The sequence below is a fragment of the Schistocerca nitens genome, chromosome 1 (genome assembly GCF_023898315.1).
Source record: "Schistocerca nitens isolate TAMUIC-IGC-003100 chromosome 1, iqSchNite1.1, whole genome shotgun sequence".
NCBI lineage: Eukaryota > Metazoa > Arthropoda > Insecta > Orthoptera > Acrididae > Schistocerca > Schistocerca nitens.
In genome coordinates this window covers 964624524-964642469 of record NC_064614.1, presented here as the reverse complement: position 1 = coordinate 964642469, position 17946 = coordinate 964624524, and the positions used below count along the sequence as shown (strand labels likewise).

Here is a 17946-nt window from a genome sequence, read left to right as displayed (position 1 = left end):
TTCTTCAAAAGGTAGCCATTTATATGAAATACAAATTCAAAGTTTATTCGTGTTCATGGTAAACAAATTTAAATCAGCGCACGCGATTTTCTTCTTACATACCTTTCACTTTTTAATGAGTAATGCAACTGCAAACGAGAAATTTTTGTGTAATAAATTGAAAGAAGCCCTAATACATTTATATAGGATTACTACATGATATATTCCGTTGTTAGGGTGCATATGAGAGCATATTGGAGGAATAATGGTAAGTTTGCTTTATTTTTCGAACAAGTGTGGTATAATTAATAACATTAGCAGGGAATTTTCATGTTGCACGTTGCTAACACTGTTGACGGGGATTCTAACAGACATGTCGAAAGTGTAGTTAAGATAACGTCACCGAGTGTTTCTGAAGTGAATGTGGTGGTGTTCAACTTGAAGGTACGAGAATTGTTATAAATGTCAGGTTGGTGTGATAAATTGTTGGTAATGTTTTTCTTTTTTTAATGGCATGACATTTGAGTTCGCATGCTCTGCAATGTGAAAAAGCCCTTCGTTTGTCTCTGTTCCCATGAACAGTTGATACTGTCGCCCCAGATTCCTAATTTTGACTGTGTATTCATTTGCTATACTCGTGCTTCTTCAGTTTTTGACGTCTTTGTGCGTACCCCCGAATGTCATAGCCAATGCTGAACGTGAATATTTCTCAGCATTCGTTTAATTATGTAACTACTGTATTGACGTCCGATTATGTTCAAAGTAATAGAAACATCGGCTAGACGGTGTTCATGAATTTGAGGTTGACCGTCACTTATTTGATTCCCGGTGCCTGTTAAACTGTTTTCCAGTGCACGTAAATCTGGAACTCAATAGGGACACTACTGTGCGTTGGCAATGTGTGTGTGTGCGCGCTTTGTAATTGATTTTAAAATTTTTATACATGCATTGCTGCACTTTGTACCAAAGTTTCTTAAGATTACACTGTCATTGATAAAATCGAGCGTTTTAATGTGTGAATGTTCGTGCCACGAGACGGATGCTGCTATTTCAATATGGCGATAGCGTACTACGCCAGTGACTTTACTGTACAGATCATATATGTAATTCTGCAGTCTGCCGCGAACTTTAATGAGGAGTAGAACGATACGACAGCGACAAGCCCCGCCTCCCTCCCGCAGTGCTATCAGTTCACGTTCCCATTCTGTGAATTTCAAAGTAAGAAGAAAAAAAAAAACCGCACAGCACAAAGCATTCTGTAACGGTTACAGCACAATTATCATTCCTACCACAATTCAGTGTCAGATCCGACATGTCTAATTTTTTCGCGTTTGCGCAGGAAACAGCACTAGTATGTGTTAGGCCTGTATTACACCATCAAATATCTTTGTCAAAGATATTTGATGGCGTAATAGGGAACTTTGTCAAATGTCGTCCAATATTTGATCAAATCTAGGGCCTCGCTGTAGATTTGATCAAAGAAATCGCTTGTCTTCTGTTCACTGCAATGTGACATCACTGACATGGAGCGATAGCATCGCTGCATTCTGTCGTCTGTAGTGTTTTTATAAACATTTCGGGTAAATACAATTGGTGTGTGCCGACAACTACTAATTTAATAGAGATGTATGAAGCTGATGAGGCGCTTTACAACGTGAGGCACGCTGAATATAAAAATAGATTACGAAGATTGGAGACCTGACCTGACCTGACCTAACCTAACCCTCTCCTGTAGCAAGGAATTGGAGTGTTACAGTGAGCCTGTCTTCTGCAGATGTAACAGTTCTTAAGTGAATATTGTGCTTTGTGATATGAGGATACACTTCATTGAGCACATACAGAAATGTATGCTTATGCATTCTTAAGTAATTGATGTACGACTTGACGTCCTTCACTATAAGCTCACGTAACAAGTTTTGTTGAATGCTTTTATCGTGTCGTCGTAAAACCCACAGCTTCACCCAGCTATGTTTCCTTTTTTTTTCCCCGCTTCTCTTCCACATATGTACACAGTGCAATTGTGGTACATGCAACTGCTGTGGTTAACAAGTTGTTGTTCTCAGCCATCTTGAACTTTGACGAAAAATATGATGACAGTGTAATACGCCTTCTAGCGCTACGTCAAAGATCTTTGTCAAATATATTTGACGGAATATTTGATCACATCTTTGATCAAATCTTTGACAAAGAAATAAACCAAATGAACGTGATTTATATGGGGAAAACAAGTTTTTAGCCAAGTGCTGTATATGACTCGGCCTTGTGACGTGTGTCCTGATTTTACACCTTGTAGCAGGAAGGTTAAACGTAGTAGTATTTTCCAGACCCCTATATCGCTTGACGCTTACAAAATCATAATACGGGAAGAACACATTGTGCTAACTACTTTATCTCCAGTATGGGTGACATTTTTGTAATGTTATTTGACAGACGTCATCACTGTCTTGTGATACCACTTACAGCCGCGTTTAACAGTATGTGACCAGTTTCAACGCGTGACGATTATATATGAAATTTCTTGCAACTGCAACAAATTACGATTGTAGAAGGCGAATAATGGGGAATCATCCTCACGTTCCAACAGATTGCATCAACGGAGCACAAACATCACGAAAATACATTATCTATTCCCAAAAAAGACATTCTGACCTAGCACGGGAACTCGTGTCAAATAACTTACAAAAATCAGCTATACGGAGCTAAGGTAGTTAATGCGATGGGTTCGTTTATTAATTATTTTGTTATGTATGCGGCCTGCCTATTAGCTGATGTTTGGTCAATATATCAATTGTTTTATTGAAGACTTTGGCCTCCTTAGTGGCTTTTGATCTGTTGATCAACCCCTCGGTATCCGGTTTTCGGTATGGTTCTACTAACGGTAAAAATAGGTAACATTTTAAGTATCAAATCATGATTTATTTTGTATTTGTTATTAATATATACGATTTATGGCTTAAGGTAGAGTTTTTTGTCTTTGATATTTTACGGAAGTAATGTTATCAGGACTCTTGAAGATAACTGCAGTAAATATAGGCGAGTATCCTTGACCTTGGGGATGAGGCCTTTTTTCCTCTTAAGTTTTGGCGCGGAGGAATCGGTGAAATTCGAATGAGTTCGTGCAGTTTCGGATTGTTTCCGTCCGTTGCCAACCTTAACTAGGAAACTATACAAGTATACATACGTCAAAGTGTAAGCGACGATCGTGTTTTAACGCTACGAGCATCCACAGCAAAGAGTGCGAAGTTATATTGTGCGTATAGTATGCTTACAAATTAAGGAAAAGGTCACGAGTTGTACTGGCTTTTAATGCTTGTTTACGGTCCACTTACCATACGAATATGTTTTGATTATGGATGAGATATAGCCATTCAACATACGTGGGCTACGCATGTTACTCTGCTGAAGAGAGGTCATGTGCATAGCTTCATGCTGCAATAGATGGCCACTGCGCTTCTATAGTTCTATGTGCAAGCCCCCCCCCCCCCCCCCCCCATCCTTTAAACAGCCCACTGGAAGAAGTGGCTTGAACGTACTACCCAGACAACACTCTAAAGAGATTCTTACATGTATTTATTCATTCACTTTTTTGTTTCCTGTAGGGAGTTACGAAGTAAATGAAGATATACAATGTGAGGCAGCTTTCGAATCTGTTAAGAAATTGCTCTCAGCTGTTTGATCTTACGTTTTCCAAATTAAAAGTTTTTTTTTTTAATTGACAAGAGAGACTAATTTGAAAATTGCAGCTGCTTTTTGTCACCAGCTGCTAGCTCAGGTTCTCCAGGATCACATTGCTAATCATAACAGAACGAGTACCGAGCGAGGTGGCGCAGTGTGGACTCGCATTCGGGAGGACGACGGTTCAATCCCGCGTCCGGCCATCCTGATTTAGGTTTTCCGTGATTTCCCTAAATCACTCCAGGCAAATGCCGGGATGGTTCATCTGAAAGGGCACGGCCGACTTCCTTCCCTCATCCGATGAGACAGATGACCACGCTGTCTGGTCTCCTTCCCCAAACAACCAACCAACAGAACGAGTTATCGGCATTAGTAACAATTTAATGTACCACACGACTTTTACTTTAGTAATTAATATAGCTGGCCTTGGATCATTATATAATGGATATATCAGCAATGGAAAAAGAAAATGTGGTACATATAAGTGCACAAACATACATAATACATATAGTTATTTATTCTCCACAGTGAAATAAAAGTTTGCTCCAGATTGTGTATGTGTGTTAAAATTCATACCATACCGGTACCTCCTGGGAACAGTTATACTAGCACAATGTATCAAATTTCTTATAATTAATATGGTGCAAGTGAAGGTGATCCATTCGTGTGTTAAGTATTCTTTAATGCTCTAAAACATTCATTTGTGACACACACTGCAAATGAAAAATACAAAAGCTGCAAATTCTAAATTAGTGAGATAATCCATAAAAGCAATTATCGTGTAACCTCTTGAAATATGGTACTTTTGGGAGTTGTTAAATTATTATGTACCTATACGTGAAGGATTGTGTTGTACATCAGTCTTTGGTAATCACTATACTTCCTGCTGTTATAAAAGTGTACATCATTGTTTAAACTATTATACTGTTTGTATTTTAAAACTCATTCTACAGATTTAGAAAATACTATTGATGGCTGTATAAGTAATTTCTCTCTCATGAACATCCATTTTTAAAAGATGTATACTGCATAGGCTTGAAAGCAATCATGAATTGATGGATTTGTTCTGGGGCTATGAGTTTGTTACTGTTGTAACAATTCCCTATTTACTTGTGCCAATATGCAATCAGTGGGTGTGCCACCGTCGAATCTGACTGAAATGTGATTGTCTTGAGTGAGCTATTTCAAATGATATATTCCACACAAGGTTTACAGTCCAAATACTTTAATCGAATTTTGATGTTGAATCACCTGACATAGTCCATATCAATTCAGGCAGTCAAGGAAAAAATCTTATCTTCATAGTCTTGGATGTTATTGGATTTTGCATATGTTAAAATGAAGGACTAAGTAAGGAACGCATATTTTTTTGTTTTCGCCAAAAAAGTTTCTGCTCAGATATACAGCCCTTCAAAGATGACACTATGCATACCATTTAGAAGATGTGGATTTTTGAAAAAAATTTAAAATGCTGTATCTCTCGAACAGTACCAGATATTTTGTTGGTTTTTTATCATTTGAAAGATAATTCCTTTATGATTACAAAGAAAGCCTCCAGTTGGGCTTTCCTGTCAAAGTTCTTTTACTATAGCATTCTGAACTTTTTTATAATTTATGGAATTTTTTTAAAATACTAATGCAGAAAATTTTGATTTTTTTTTTTTTTTTTCTGTTGGTTAGTACTATATAGTTCTACATTCCCTGAAAAGGAGAACTTCCTCTTTCAGGTTGAACAGGTTTTATAAACAATTGAAATTTTTTCTTTTATTACCTATAGTCCGTGAGACAAGTGATTGGTACTGACAGTTCCGGCGGGCAGACGGCGCTGTTGCCGAACGTGGCTCACAGCACGCGGCGCCCTGTCTGCTACACGCATTCTCTAGCAGCAGAAATAAAAGCGAGACAAAATATAAGTCGTATTGGTATGCGTGAGAATATTTAAAGTTGATGCTTGAAATATATTAACTCGAAAACTGATAAGAGCTATTTAGTACAAGTATCTAAGATGCCGAAACATAATAAAGTTATTTGTTAAACTTCACAACTGAAATGAAAACTATTTTCGCAAGTTGTTGAACATTAGCAGTTTTGGTTTCCATTGTTAAGTATTAGCATTATTAATTTGTTCTACTACAAGCTACAGAATAATTGGTCAGTGTATTAAGAGTTATAATCTGAAGAAAGTACTCACAATATGATGATCTGGTTGTAGATAGATAGCAAACTCCCTCCTTACATTCCTGAATACGCTGTAGTTACTGTAATGGAAAAACACCACTCACATCACTGTCAGAGTCTGATTTGACATTGTCTTCCTCAGCACTACTCGAACTATCACTGCTCTCTCCCAGATGTATAATTAAATTTTCGCTGCATTCTTCCACAACCCCTTCGGTTTTGGCCGCCTCTCTGATGGCACTTGCAGTGCTGTTTACAATTTTAGCCCACGTCTCGCTTGTCACTTTATTGATAGCTGCTGGAAGGAGAGTTTCCACTTCAGAGATCGTGAATTTTTTATTGTTTGCAGCATGTAATTTTTTATCTGCGCCTACACTCCTTCAGTTGCATTGAAGTGACAGTGGTATGGAGGAAGCCGAACGATTTCATGCCCGTGCCTTTTAGCAATCTCGTCAATTACATATGTTGGAAATTGGGGTTTCTTTTGTGCCACAATTTCGAGCAGTTCCGCCTTCCTTAAATCTTCTCTGAAGTCTACTTTTCGCCGGTTCAACAACTGAATGATATCGTCTTTTTTTGTTGCCAAGGTTGGTGCCTTATCGTGAACAACGGAATGATAAGGCGCATTGTCCATAACAATCACTGATGGACTTGTCAGATTCGTCATAAGCAATGTCTCGAACCATTCTTCAAATACTACACTGTTCATTTCTTCATGGTAATCTCCCGTCTTTTTTGACCGAAACATTTTCATGCAGTTTGGCACAAAACCTTTCGATGTTCCTGCATGTAAGACAATAATACGCCCTCCTTTGCCAACAGGCACTGCCATTGTCCCCTCGGGCGTTCCATCATTCCAGCCTCTACGTAAAGAATGGCTGGCATTGACCCAAGTTTCATCTAACCACACTGTACTTTCGAATTCCACACCCATGATCCTGCGCAGAAATCTGCACCGCCATGCAACTACATCTGTCCTTTCCATTAATATTTTGCGTCCGTTAAACAGTGAACAGGTGAAGCCTATGTCTTTCAACACTGTACGCAATGAAAACTTGCTCCCTTTAAAAAGATCGTCTTTCTGAAGCGACACCTGTAATTTAGGTAGAGTGGGATGTTCCCTTCTCTTATAATAGCTGTATATATGACGACGAATAGCGTCTTTCTGAAAATCGTCCAAAGCTGTCACCTGCTTATTTCTCGGTCGCTTCTTTCCTGGTGTGTGCAGCTTTGTTGTGCCAGTCTCATCACAATCTACACTATACTGTTCTTTCCCTATCTTTACAACAGTGTTCTTACTTATTTTCAATGCTGCTGCAGTTCTCTTCACAACCTGAACAACAGGAATTAAGGGCCCACCTTTGTCCTTTTCTTTCTCAAAGTAATCCCTCACAGAGCACACGAATTCACGGGCCTGGGTGTGTAGCACACTTTTCTTACTCCATTTCACTTCTTGTGTTGGGCTGGTACTACCCGCCGCACTAGACATTGTTTACAACGAAACATAAACAAAGAAACACCAAAAACAACAAAAACGAAATAAACTGTGAATTCAACTTCAGACAAACGACAAACGACCGCACCGCCTGCACGCGAAACACTGGTAAGTTTCATAAGCGCGCGCGACCGGGTTTCAGAGCGGCAACGTGGCCCTTGCTACCCGCTCAAAGTCAGGCCGTCATTGGCTGCCTGCCTGCGGTCGCTAGGCAATAGAAAGACGCTACCGAGCTGTCAATACCAAAGACTCGTCTCCCAGACTATAATTATCACGTAACAGGTCCATAAAAATCAAAACATAACCTTATTTAACATAATTTTAGTTTTGAAAGATGAGTAAGAGACTCATTTTTCAAACATTTTAATGGTTCCAAAATGTATTTTAGAGGTCCAAAGACTTTTAGCCAGTCAATGAACTAAAAATGTGTCCCACTGCTTCAGTATCTTCCTATGATATAGAGTGAAGCCTTCTTGTTGAACCAAAAGGAACTGGAGAACTTTACAAATCTTCAAACCATTGTGAACAGAAAGTGAGCACTGATGGTGTTCTTGCTGTCCTTCAGCGGGAAACCTATATCCAGCAGCTGGTACATGTGGTAGCATAATGTTCGTTACAATTTTGTTTAATGCATAACTGGTGTCTATAATCTCTGCAATTGACAGTCACAGTCATACACACGCACCTCAAACATCCCCCTTCTCAGGTTGTGAGACTGAATATTATTCTGCTGTTTCTGAGGTGTTGGTGAACTAATGAAATTTCTTCTTTGTTGCTCTTTAAAGTACATGCAATAAGAGTTCCCCCATCACTCTGAGTCCAAAAATGTGTGTTCTGAATTCCCTTCACAGGAGTAGTTTAGATCATTCTTCTTTTTTCTGCTTGTGGAATTCTTCGATTTCCTCTTTGGACAAAAGAATCAGGTCTGTGGATGGAAGATTTGACGACTCTCGTAAGATCCTCACCATTCTGAATTGCAGCTATATTTGGGTGGAAAGATTATGTTTTCTAGCATGGTGCTTCAGCAGGCCTCCTACACCACTACAAGGTGACTTCCCGTGACCAGTAGTACTGTATACCCAGCCAGTTGGCACAAGCGACTTACTCAATTCAAACAGCTGGTAATGAGTTTTAAAATGACTATGAGCACCATCAGAAATAATGATAATCTTCTCTGCCCCTGTTTGCAGCTGAAGAATTTTGCGCATTGCTAGCAAAGCATGTATGTGCTGAGTTATGTCCTATGTCATCACTTATAATTGCAACACTTGTTGTTTTGTTTTGAAAATATGTCACTCCTGTACAAACTGAAACCTGGTCGTTTCTCCAATGATACCCTTGTACTTCTTGTGGGAGAATTACAGTCCAGTTCTTAGCAAAATCCCAGAGACGCATTAAACATAGTTCTTCAGCTTCTACGCACTCTTCCACTTCTGCAATGTGGTGTTGCAATTTCTTCAGATGCTGGTGTGTTAGTGCTTTCACTGACGGTTTACCAAGTTCATCAATGAAACTGTCAGAGGCAACAGTTTTTTTTAATTAGTTTATTTTCATCCCTTGTCACATATGTAATTACTGCAGAGTTATCTGCTACATCTTCCAGATGAAGTGTCTGTAAAGACAGTCCTCCCTTTCCATGGCAGTCACCACATTTTCCAAACAAACAAGTCTCTCGCCTTGTCACAGACTACTAATGACTTCATACGCCCAACTAAGGTGTCGTATCTCACATGCTCCAGTAAGTTCATCAAAGTTACCAAACAAAGTTCAAAATTTGCACAGTACACAAAGAAACAGACATCTCTAGGTGGCTGTGGAACTACCCACTTTGACGTAGTGCATAAAATTTTGATTTTCCAATATGTGAAGTTGTATAGTTGCTCCTATAAGCTGGCCGTTGTGGCTGAGTGGTGCTATGCGCTTCAGTTTGGAACCGTGCTGCTGCTACAGTCACAGGTTCGAATCCTGCCTCAGGCATGGATGTGTGTGATGTGCTTAGGTTAGTTAGGTTTAAGTAGTTCTAAGTCCAGGGGAGTGATGACCTCAGATGTTAAATCCCATAGTGCTCAGAGCCATTTGAACCATTTTCTCCTGTAAATTGCAAAAGTTTCTTTAATACTGCGAGTCATGTACCTCTTCACTTTCGCAACTTTTTGACCTTCAACTGTTACATTTGTAATGTCTTTTTTTGTTGGCACTCTGGCGAGAACAGTCCCATTTATCTTCCAGATAAAATGACTGCACTATTTGAACTTGAGCTGCTTCTACAGGATGACTATAATAGGGATCTGGTCTTCCAAAGACTCCTTTTACAGACCTCACATTTCTTGATTTGTCTACCATGTACTTTGATAGTGATGGAATGTGGTTGGAAATTGTTTTCTTTGAAAATGTATCTGGAATAATAGCTAAAACTTGCACCATTTCACGGTAGGAAGCACAACAGCTGAATTGATATTTGTGAAAAATTCCTGGCAAGAGGTGCAAGAGTGCTTTGGTTCATTTTCTTCTGAAGATAGAATTTCTACTTTGAAGAGTGTGGTCAGTTCTGATGTAGTGTATTCATCCACAGCTTTAGTAATTTCCCTGCGCTTTCTTGATGCATAGAGCTTATGACTCGACTTCACTGATCACAGTGTCTTAATAAGACTAACACCTACCTCCGTAGTTGATTGATTCAGGGTATTTAATTCTTCCTCTATTGATGCAAAATCTGCACCATGGGAGGATTCACCTAGTTCAGATAGTATCATTGTTGTTACTCTGTCAAAACATTTAGAATACTGAAAGTCTTCACTGGAAACATCTTCATTTTGAAACAGAGTCTTCAAATGAGAACACTTATTCACACTTATTCACAACCTGAACGAAGTCTTTAATGATGTGACTTACCAAACGAAAGCGCTGGCACGTCGATAGACACACAAACACAAACATACACACAAAATTCAAGCTTTCGCAACAAACTGTTGCCTCATCAGGAAAGAGGGAAAGACGAAAGGATGTGGGTTTTAAGGGAGAGGGTAAGGAGTCATTCCAATCCCGGGAGCGGAAAGACTTACCTTAGGGGGAAAAAAGGACGGGTATACACTCGCGCACACACACACACACACACACACACACACACACACACACACACACACACACACACACATATCCATCCACACATATACAGACACAAGCAGACATATTTAAATATTTAAATATGTCTGCTTGTGAGATGTCTGCTTGTGAGATGTCTGCTTGTGTCTGTATATGTGTGGATGGATATATATGTGTGTGTGTGTGTGCGCGCGAGTGTATACCCGTCCTTTTTTCCCCCTAAGGTAAGTCTTTCCGCTCCCGGGATTGGAATGACTCCTTACCCTCTCCCTTAAAACCCACATCCTTTCGTCTTTCCCTCTCCTTCCCTCCTTCCCTCTTTCCTGATGAGGCAACAGTTTGTTGCGAAAGCTTGAATTTTGTGTGTGTGTTTGTGTTTGTTTGTGTGTGTATCGACCTGCCAGCACTTTCGTTCGGTAAGTCACATCATCTTTGTTTTTAGATATATTTTTCCCACGTGGAATGTTTCCCTGGGAAACATTCCACGTAGGAAAAATATATCTAAAAACAAAGATGATGTGACTTACCAAATGAAAGTGCTGGCAGGTCGACACACAAACATACACACAAAATTCAAGCTTTCACAACAAACTGTTGCCTCATCAGGAAGGAGAGGGAAAGACGAAAGGATGTGGGTTTTTTCCCCCTAAGGTAAGTCTTTCCACTCCCGGGATTGGAATGACTCCTTATCCTCTCCCTTAAAACCCACATCCTTTCGTCTTTCCCTCTCCTTCCTGATGAGGCAACAGTTTGTTGCGAAAGCTTGAATTTTGTGTGTATGTTTGTGTTTGTTTGTGTGTCTGTCGACCTGCCAGCACTTTCATTTGGTAAGTCACATCATCTTTGTTTTTAGATATATATATATATATATCACTCTATTATGGATATGCAAATAGTCAGCACACTTCACTCACCTGTGGTCCTCAGCACACTTCATTCACCTGTGGTCCCAGTCCAAAGACATTTCAAACAGTGCTGTTCACAAAACACACTGCAGCTGTGTCAACTGGCAAATTCCTCTTGAAAACACGGAACTCACCGGATGGTCTCAGATTTCTTAGAAGTCTCTTCAGTAAACAAATTAGCACTGAACAACTACAATACAGATACCTGCAATGAACAACTATGCCAAAGAAACTGACAACAAACTACAGCAAAGTGTAAGAATATCTACAACAATGAAAGTGAAAAGAAATTCTCCATCAATGAAAGTGAAAAGAAATAACTGTAATAAAGGCAATAGAAATAAATATTGAAACAAAGAAATTTGTAAGAAGGAGCTTCAGTGAAGACATACATTAGCCTTGAAAGTTAAAAAAGTAGAGAGAATATACAGTAATGCAGTAATAGAGATAATATAGTAATACATGGTACTAATCAACAGAAAATAAATCTAACTTTTCTGGAGTAGCATTTTTGGAAAAAATAAAAAAAATCTGTAAATTATAAAAAAATTAAAAGGTAACAGTAAAAAAACTTTGACAGTTATGTCCAAATGGAGGATACCATTGTAATCATATAGCAATTATCTTTCAAATAAAATAAACTCTAACAAAATATCTAGAATTGTTACAGAGATACAGCATTTTTTTAAAATTTCCGAAATTCACATATTCAGAATGGTGTTCAGAGCATTGCGTCTGGAGACCTATATCTTGGTGCAGGAATTTTTTTGGGGGAAAAAAATGTGTTTCTTACTAACTCCTGAATTTTGACATATGCTAAATTCAATAACATCCGAGACTATGAAGGTAACCCAGCTGCCTGAAGTGATACGGATTATGTCACCTGTGATTTATGACCAGATTGTGTCTCACACACTGCTGATGTCCTATAATACAAAGTCGTCCTGATTGACAGTAATTAATGTGTGGCATGTAAATCATTAACACATTCACTAATTTCACTGTCCTTCTAAGTTGTAATATTGAAATGAAAATGATGTGCACGGTAAGTATAATTTAGAAATAACGTAGCTCACAGTCAAATACTATTGTCACAGTTTGCAGAATGCATTATTGTAAATTAACACGATTTGTGAGACTAATTACAAGTCCACAGCCAATCATTGCATAACAGTCACTGTATAAACTCTCGGACTCAGAATGTTAATGTAACTTGCACCTTTTTACAACTTTGATTTGTGCTAACTACTTTACGTATGTTGTGCAATACTTTTCGGCTTAGATCTTGCTCATAACTTAACCTCCTGCAGACCAATTTGAATGGCTTCCAATAGCCTTTCTTTTATAAGATTGCAATAATTAAAACTTGACCTATCTATTGTTGCTTGCTGTATTTTTACAAATTACAATTAAAGGTTTCTGTTTCTGAATCACTTGGTAGTGGATTAAGATTTGTTTCACTGAGAACTTTCAGAACTTTTGTTTTGAAAATATGTCACTCCTGTAAAAACTGAAACCTGGTCATTTCTCCAATGATACCCTTGTATCATTGGAATACAGTATTTGTGAAGGATTAGTCTGAAAATATGACAAGTATGTGTGTCACACAATTGCCTTAAGAACTGCAATAGTAACGAACTCTCAAAACTCTTACAAGTAATTATTTCCTCAATATAAAATTAATTGTAGGGAGCACTTACTGATATCAGTAGGCCTACTTCAGTTGGCACTATGATAGTGAGCACAAGTTTGCAAACAATCACTATATTAGCATAAAAATTAGATGCTGTTTCTTACACTTGTGTCCGCCAACAAACATGAAGTCAGTCTTTCTGGTTCTCTCCTACCCCTGGCACTCCAAAGGATCTTTACTTGTGCCATGCCATATTCAAACACTTTGTTTGCTGGTTTGCCCTGTGGACTTACGAACTATTTGTGATATGTTGTTAACGGCAAGTGTGTGAACAAGTGCATTTTCATGGCTGTTATGTATTCTACTAGTGGTCTAGCCACATGTCCATCCATGTGGGAGACCCTCATGCAAGCAGCTGGAAAGTATACTGAGTTAAACACAGCTTGTAATTTGTAGAATTCCGTGTCATTTTCAACTCTCTTAGTTTTCATTCTACTTTATTCTCTGGAAGTTGGTAGAAAAATATAACAGTTTCCCCCACCCCCGCCCTTCCCTTGGATATTTGTTTGGATTGATTAGTGCAAGATACACCATACACATTTGCTCATAACTCACTACATTGTTCTTATTGTGCAAATTTATTTTCTTATTTTTTGGTGTGAAAGGTAAATGTGATATTCCTGAGACAGATATGTCTAATGCTACACAGAAAACATCACTCTTCATTAAAGAGTTTGATTGGAAAAGAAAAAAACTAAGCTTAATGATTAGGCAGTTTCTTATGGAGTAACTCCTCTAACTTTATATGCACTAAAACATTGCAGTGCCATATTTTCTTGTGAGTCCCCAGCTTACAACTGTTGTTGGCATACCTTGCAATTGTGCATAATGGGTAGGTAATTGATGTACGGTATGAACAATACTGGAGCCAGATTGACGCTTGATGCACATTACACTTCACTACAGCTGGACTAGAGCTCTAGGCTATATTATAATAATGTTAGTGTCTTTATGCCCAGTTTGTATAATCCAATTCTGTTAAAGACTTTCATCTGTTTCTTTGATATTTTGAGTTTTCACTTTTATTAAGTAGCAGCTCATGATAAACTACAACAAATTCATATGATAAACCTATACCAGAGTTGTTGAAAGCAGCAGCTTGACAGCTGGCAGTGCTGTTTCCAACATTCCACTCTGAAGTGCAAGTGTTTGCAGCTAAAAACAACAGTCATCTGTACAGCTGCCACAACACTGAGGCGTTATTACCATAAACATGTACACATAATTGCGTTACGTGATTGGTTGAGATGGACGTGCAAAGCAGATGCGCTAAGTCCAGTGCAACTTTCAGGAATCTTCTTTTGCCAAATCAACTATAGAAATGTACATGCAATCCTTTCTTTCTTGTTTTATTTTATTGATACGGGATGTGCTGGATCAGGTATAGCAGATAATGATGAGTAACCTTTTCTGAAAGAATTTTGGCGGCCGGGATGGCCGAGCGGTTCTAGGCGCTACAGTCTGGAACCGCGCGACCGCTACGGTCGCAGGTTCGAATCCTGCTCCGGGCATGGATGTGTGTAATGTCCTTAGGTTAGTTAGGTTTAAGTTGTTCTAAGTTCTAGGGGACTGATGACCTTAGAAGTTAAGTCCCATAGTTCTCAGAGCCATTTTGAAAGAATTTTGTATTTCTTGTACTACTGTTTCTGAGACAGTTGTCTAATCTGAGTAAAATAATTTTTTAACACTACTTAAGGTCAGTAGTTTCAACTTTATCAGCATTGCCCCTTTTTTTGCAGTGGTCTGTAACGAATTTTAATTTAGATGGAAACACTCTTTATTTAAAGTTTCATTGGTCAGATGAACTAGAATTGGAAAGAGTAAAGGATTGCAATTTTTAAGAATAATTGACGAAATTTCATCCCTGTACACTGCAGACTATTTCCTGCATTTAATTTGTTATTCATTTGTATCCATTCATACCCATACTCGTTTTTGTACTGAATTGGGAGTTCTATGACAACATGTACCATAGTTCATATCTAAACTACTTGAATTCATAAAATGGTCAATAAGTATTATTGACCATATAATGGGTGAATATAATAGAGGGAAACATTCCACGTGGGAAAAATATATCTAAAAACAAAGGTGATGTGACTTACCAAACGAAAGCGCTGACAGGTCGATAGACACACAAACACAAACATACACACACAATTCTAGCTTTCGCAACCAACTGTTGCTTTGTCAGGAAAGAGGGAAGGAGAGGGAAAGACGAAAGGATGTGGGTTTTAAGGGAGAGGGTAAGGAGTCATTCCAATCCCGGGAGCGGAAAGACTTACCTTAGGGGGGAGAAAAAGGACGGGTATATATATATATATCCACACATATACAGACACAAGCAGACATATGTCTGCTTGTGCCTGTATATGTGTGTGTGTGTGTGTGTGTGTGTGTGTGTGTGTGTGTGTGTGTGTACCCGTCCTTTTTTTCCCCCTAAGGTAAGTCTTTCCGCTCCCGGGATTGGAATGACTCCTTACCCTCTCCCTTAAAACCCACATCCTTTCGTCTTTCCCTCTCCTTCCCCCTTTCCTGATGAAGCAACCGTTGGTTGCGAAAGCTAGAATTTTGTGTGTATGTTTGTGTTTGTTTGTGTGTCTATCGACCTGCCAGCGCTTTCGTTTGGTAAGTCACATCATCTTTGTTTTTAGATATATTTTCACCATATAATGGTATATAGCATTCACACTCGCTTTTCAGTTTGGTGTTATTAGTGCTAGGTTTTGGTTTGCTAATGTTAATGTGGGTTACTATCTTTTCTTTTGCAATTTGTGCAGTGCTGACATGTGTGAAAATTGCCGAACAATCAGTTTAATAAGTCACGGATGCAAAATACTAACACGAATTCTTTACAGACGAATGGAAAAACTGGTAGAAGCCAACCTCGGGGAAGATCAGTTTGGATTCCGTAGAAATATTGGAACACGTGAGGCAATACTGACCCTACGACTTATCTTAGAAGCTAGATTAAGGAAAGGCAAACCTACATTTCTAGCATTTGTAGACTTAGAGAAAGCTTTTGACAATGTTGACTGGAATACTCTCTTTCAAATTCTAAAGGTGGCAGGGGTAAAATATGGGGAGCAAAAGGCTATTTACAATTTGTACAGAAACCAGATGGTAGTTACAAGAGTCGAGGGGCATGAAAGGGAAGCAGTGGTTGGGAAGGGAGTGAGATAGGGTTGTAGCCTATCCCCGATGTTATTCAATCTGTATATTGAGCAAGCAGTGAAGGAAACAAAAGAAAAATTTGGAGTAGGTATTAAAATCCATAGAGAAGAAATAAAAACTTTGAGGTTCGCCAATGACATTGTAATTCTGTCAGAGACAGCAAAGGACTTGGAAGAGCAGCTGAACGGAATGGACAGTGTCTTGAAAGGAGGATATAAGATGAACATCAACAAAAGCAGAACGAGGATAATGGAATGTAGTCAAATTAAGTCGGGTGATGCTGCGGGAATTAGATTAGGAAATGAGACACTGAAAGGAGTAAAGGAGTTTTGCTATTTGGGGAGCAAAATAACTGATGATGGTCGAAGTAGAGAGGATATAAAATGTAGACTGGCAATGGCAAGGAAAGTGTTTCTGAAGAAGAGAAATTTGTTAACATTGAGTATAGATTTAAGTGTCAGGAAGTCGTTTCTGAAAGTATTTGTATGGAGCGTAGCCATGTATGGAAGTGAAACATGGACGATAACTAGTTTGGGCAAGAAGAGAATAGAAGCTTTCGAAATGTGGTGCTACAGAAGAATACTGAAGATTAGATGGGTAGATCAAAAAAATTTTCAGCTGCAGTGGACTTACACAGCTCTTCTATTGTGTGCTGCTTTAATCAGTTCATTATTATTACTTGTAGCCAATTAGATGGTAGTATACAATAGCAAATGAGAATCGCTCAAACTTATAGCTTTGTCATGAGTATTTGCGTGTTTTTCTGTATGTCACTATTTCCAAGCTTGTTGTTGAGTTGGGACCTTATAATTTTGTTATGAATATTTGCCCTGTTTTTTGTATGTCACATTTTCCAAGATTGTGATGGGTTGGAGCATGATAGCTCAATTGATATTGCTGCGAGTGTAGTGAAATATTGGATAACTTTGTTTAGGAATCAGGGGAAATTACGAATGAGCAACCTAATTGCCTATTCGTACCTGACTTGATTTGTCATGTTCACCCGCCATCATTCATTATGCAAACTTTCACCAACAGCACCACATAAAATGAACTCAGTGGACACCATAACTGCACTTTCACCACTTTTTTTACTTCAGGTGTCCCATTTTATAGGACAGTCTTACAGTTTTGAACATTTTTTCCTTTTGAAATTAATCAAACATGTTGTGTTCAGATATTTAAATAATGTGTTATAAAAGTTGTTCCACTTGAAACTTCCTTGTAGGACTGGCACTTGAACCTGCGGCCAAGCACAACTCATGACCTATCAGCATGCCTTTACTTCCACCAGTACTTCATCTCCTATCTTCCTAATTTCACGGAAGTTCTCCTGCGAAACTCGCATGACTTGCACTCTAGGAAGAAAGGTTCCGTTTGTAGAGTACTTGCTTTCAAAAGGTGACAATCCTGTACTCGAGTCTTGGTCTGCACACAGTTTTAATCTGCAGAATCAGTGCGCACTCCACTGTAGAGTAAAAAATTCATTCTGGTTTTGCCATATGTCTGCAAGTTTTCTGCACAATACACATCATGACGAGTACAGTGAAGACTGTAAACTCTTAAAAATATTCCAATTGCACATCTAGTTTGCTTCATCTTGGGTGTACTGTGTGACTTATTAATTCTTAATGTTTCAGTTATCTGGCAAGAGTGATCAGAGGGCCAAAGATTTGTTGTACTGACTGTACAGTTTGCTAAATTGGTGTAGTCAGGATTTCTGAAGCTAGAGATGTCAGTAATCA

General features: G+C 38.7%; 1 protein-coding gene across 1 annotated transcript in view; it reads left to right on the top strand.

The window, feature by feature from the left end:
• The first annotated feature begins 2233 nt into the window (after positions 1-2233).
• The window catches only part of LOC126194933 (maternal effect protein staufen-like), a 201056-nt gene continuing 185343 nt past the window's right edge, over positions 2234-17946 (top strand). Inside the window, exon 1 of the mRNA XM_049933319.1 lies at positions 2234-2279. The gene's annotated coding sequence lies outside the window, so the exon portion shown is untranslated. The remainder of the gene's footprint in view (positions 2280-17946) is intronic.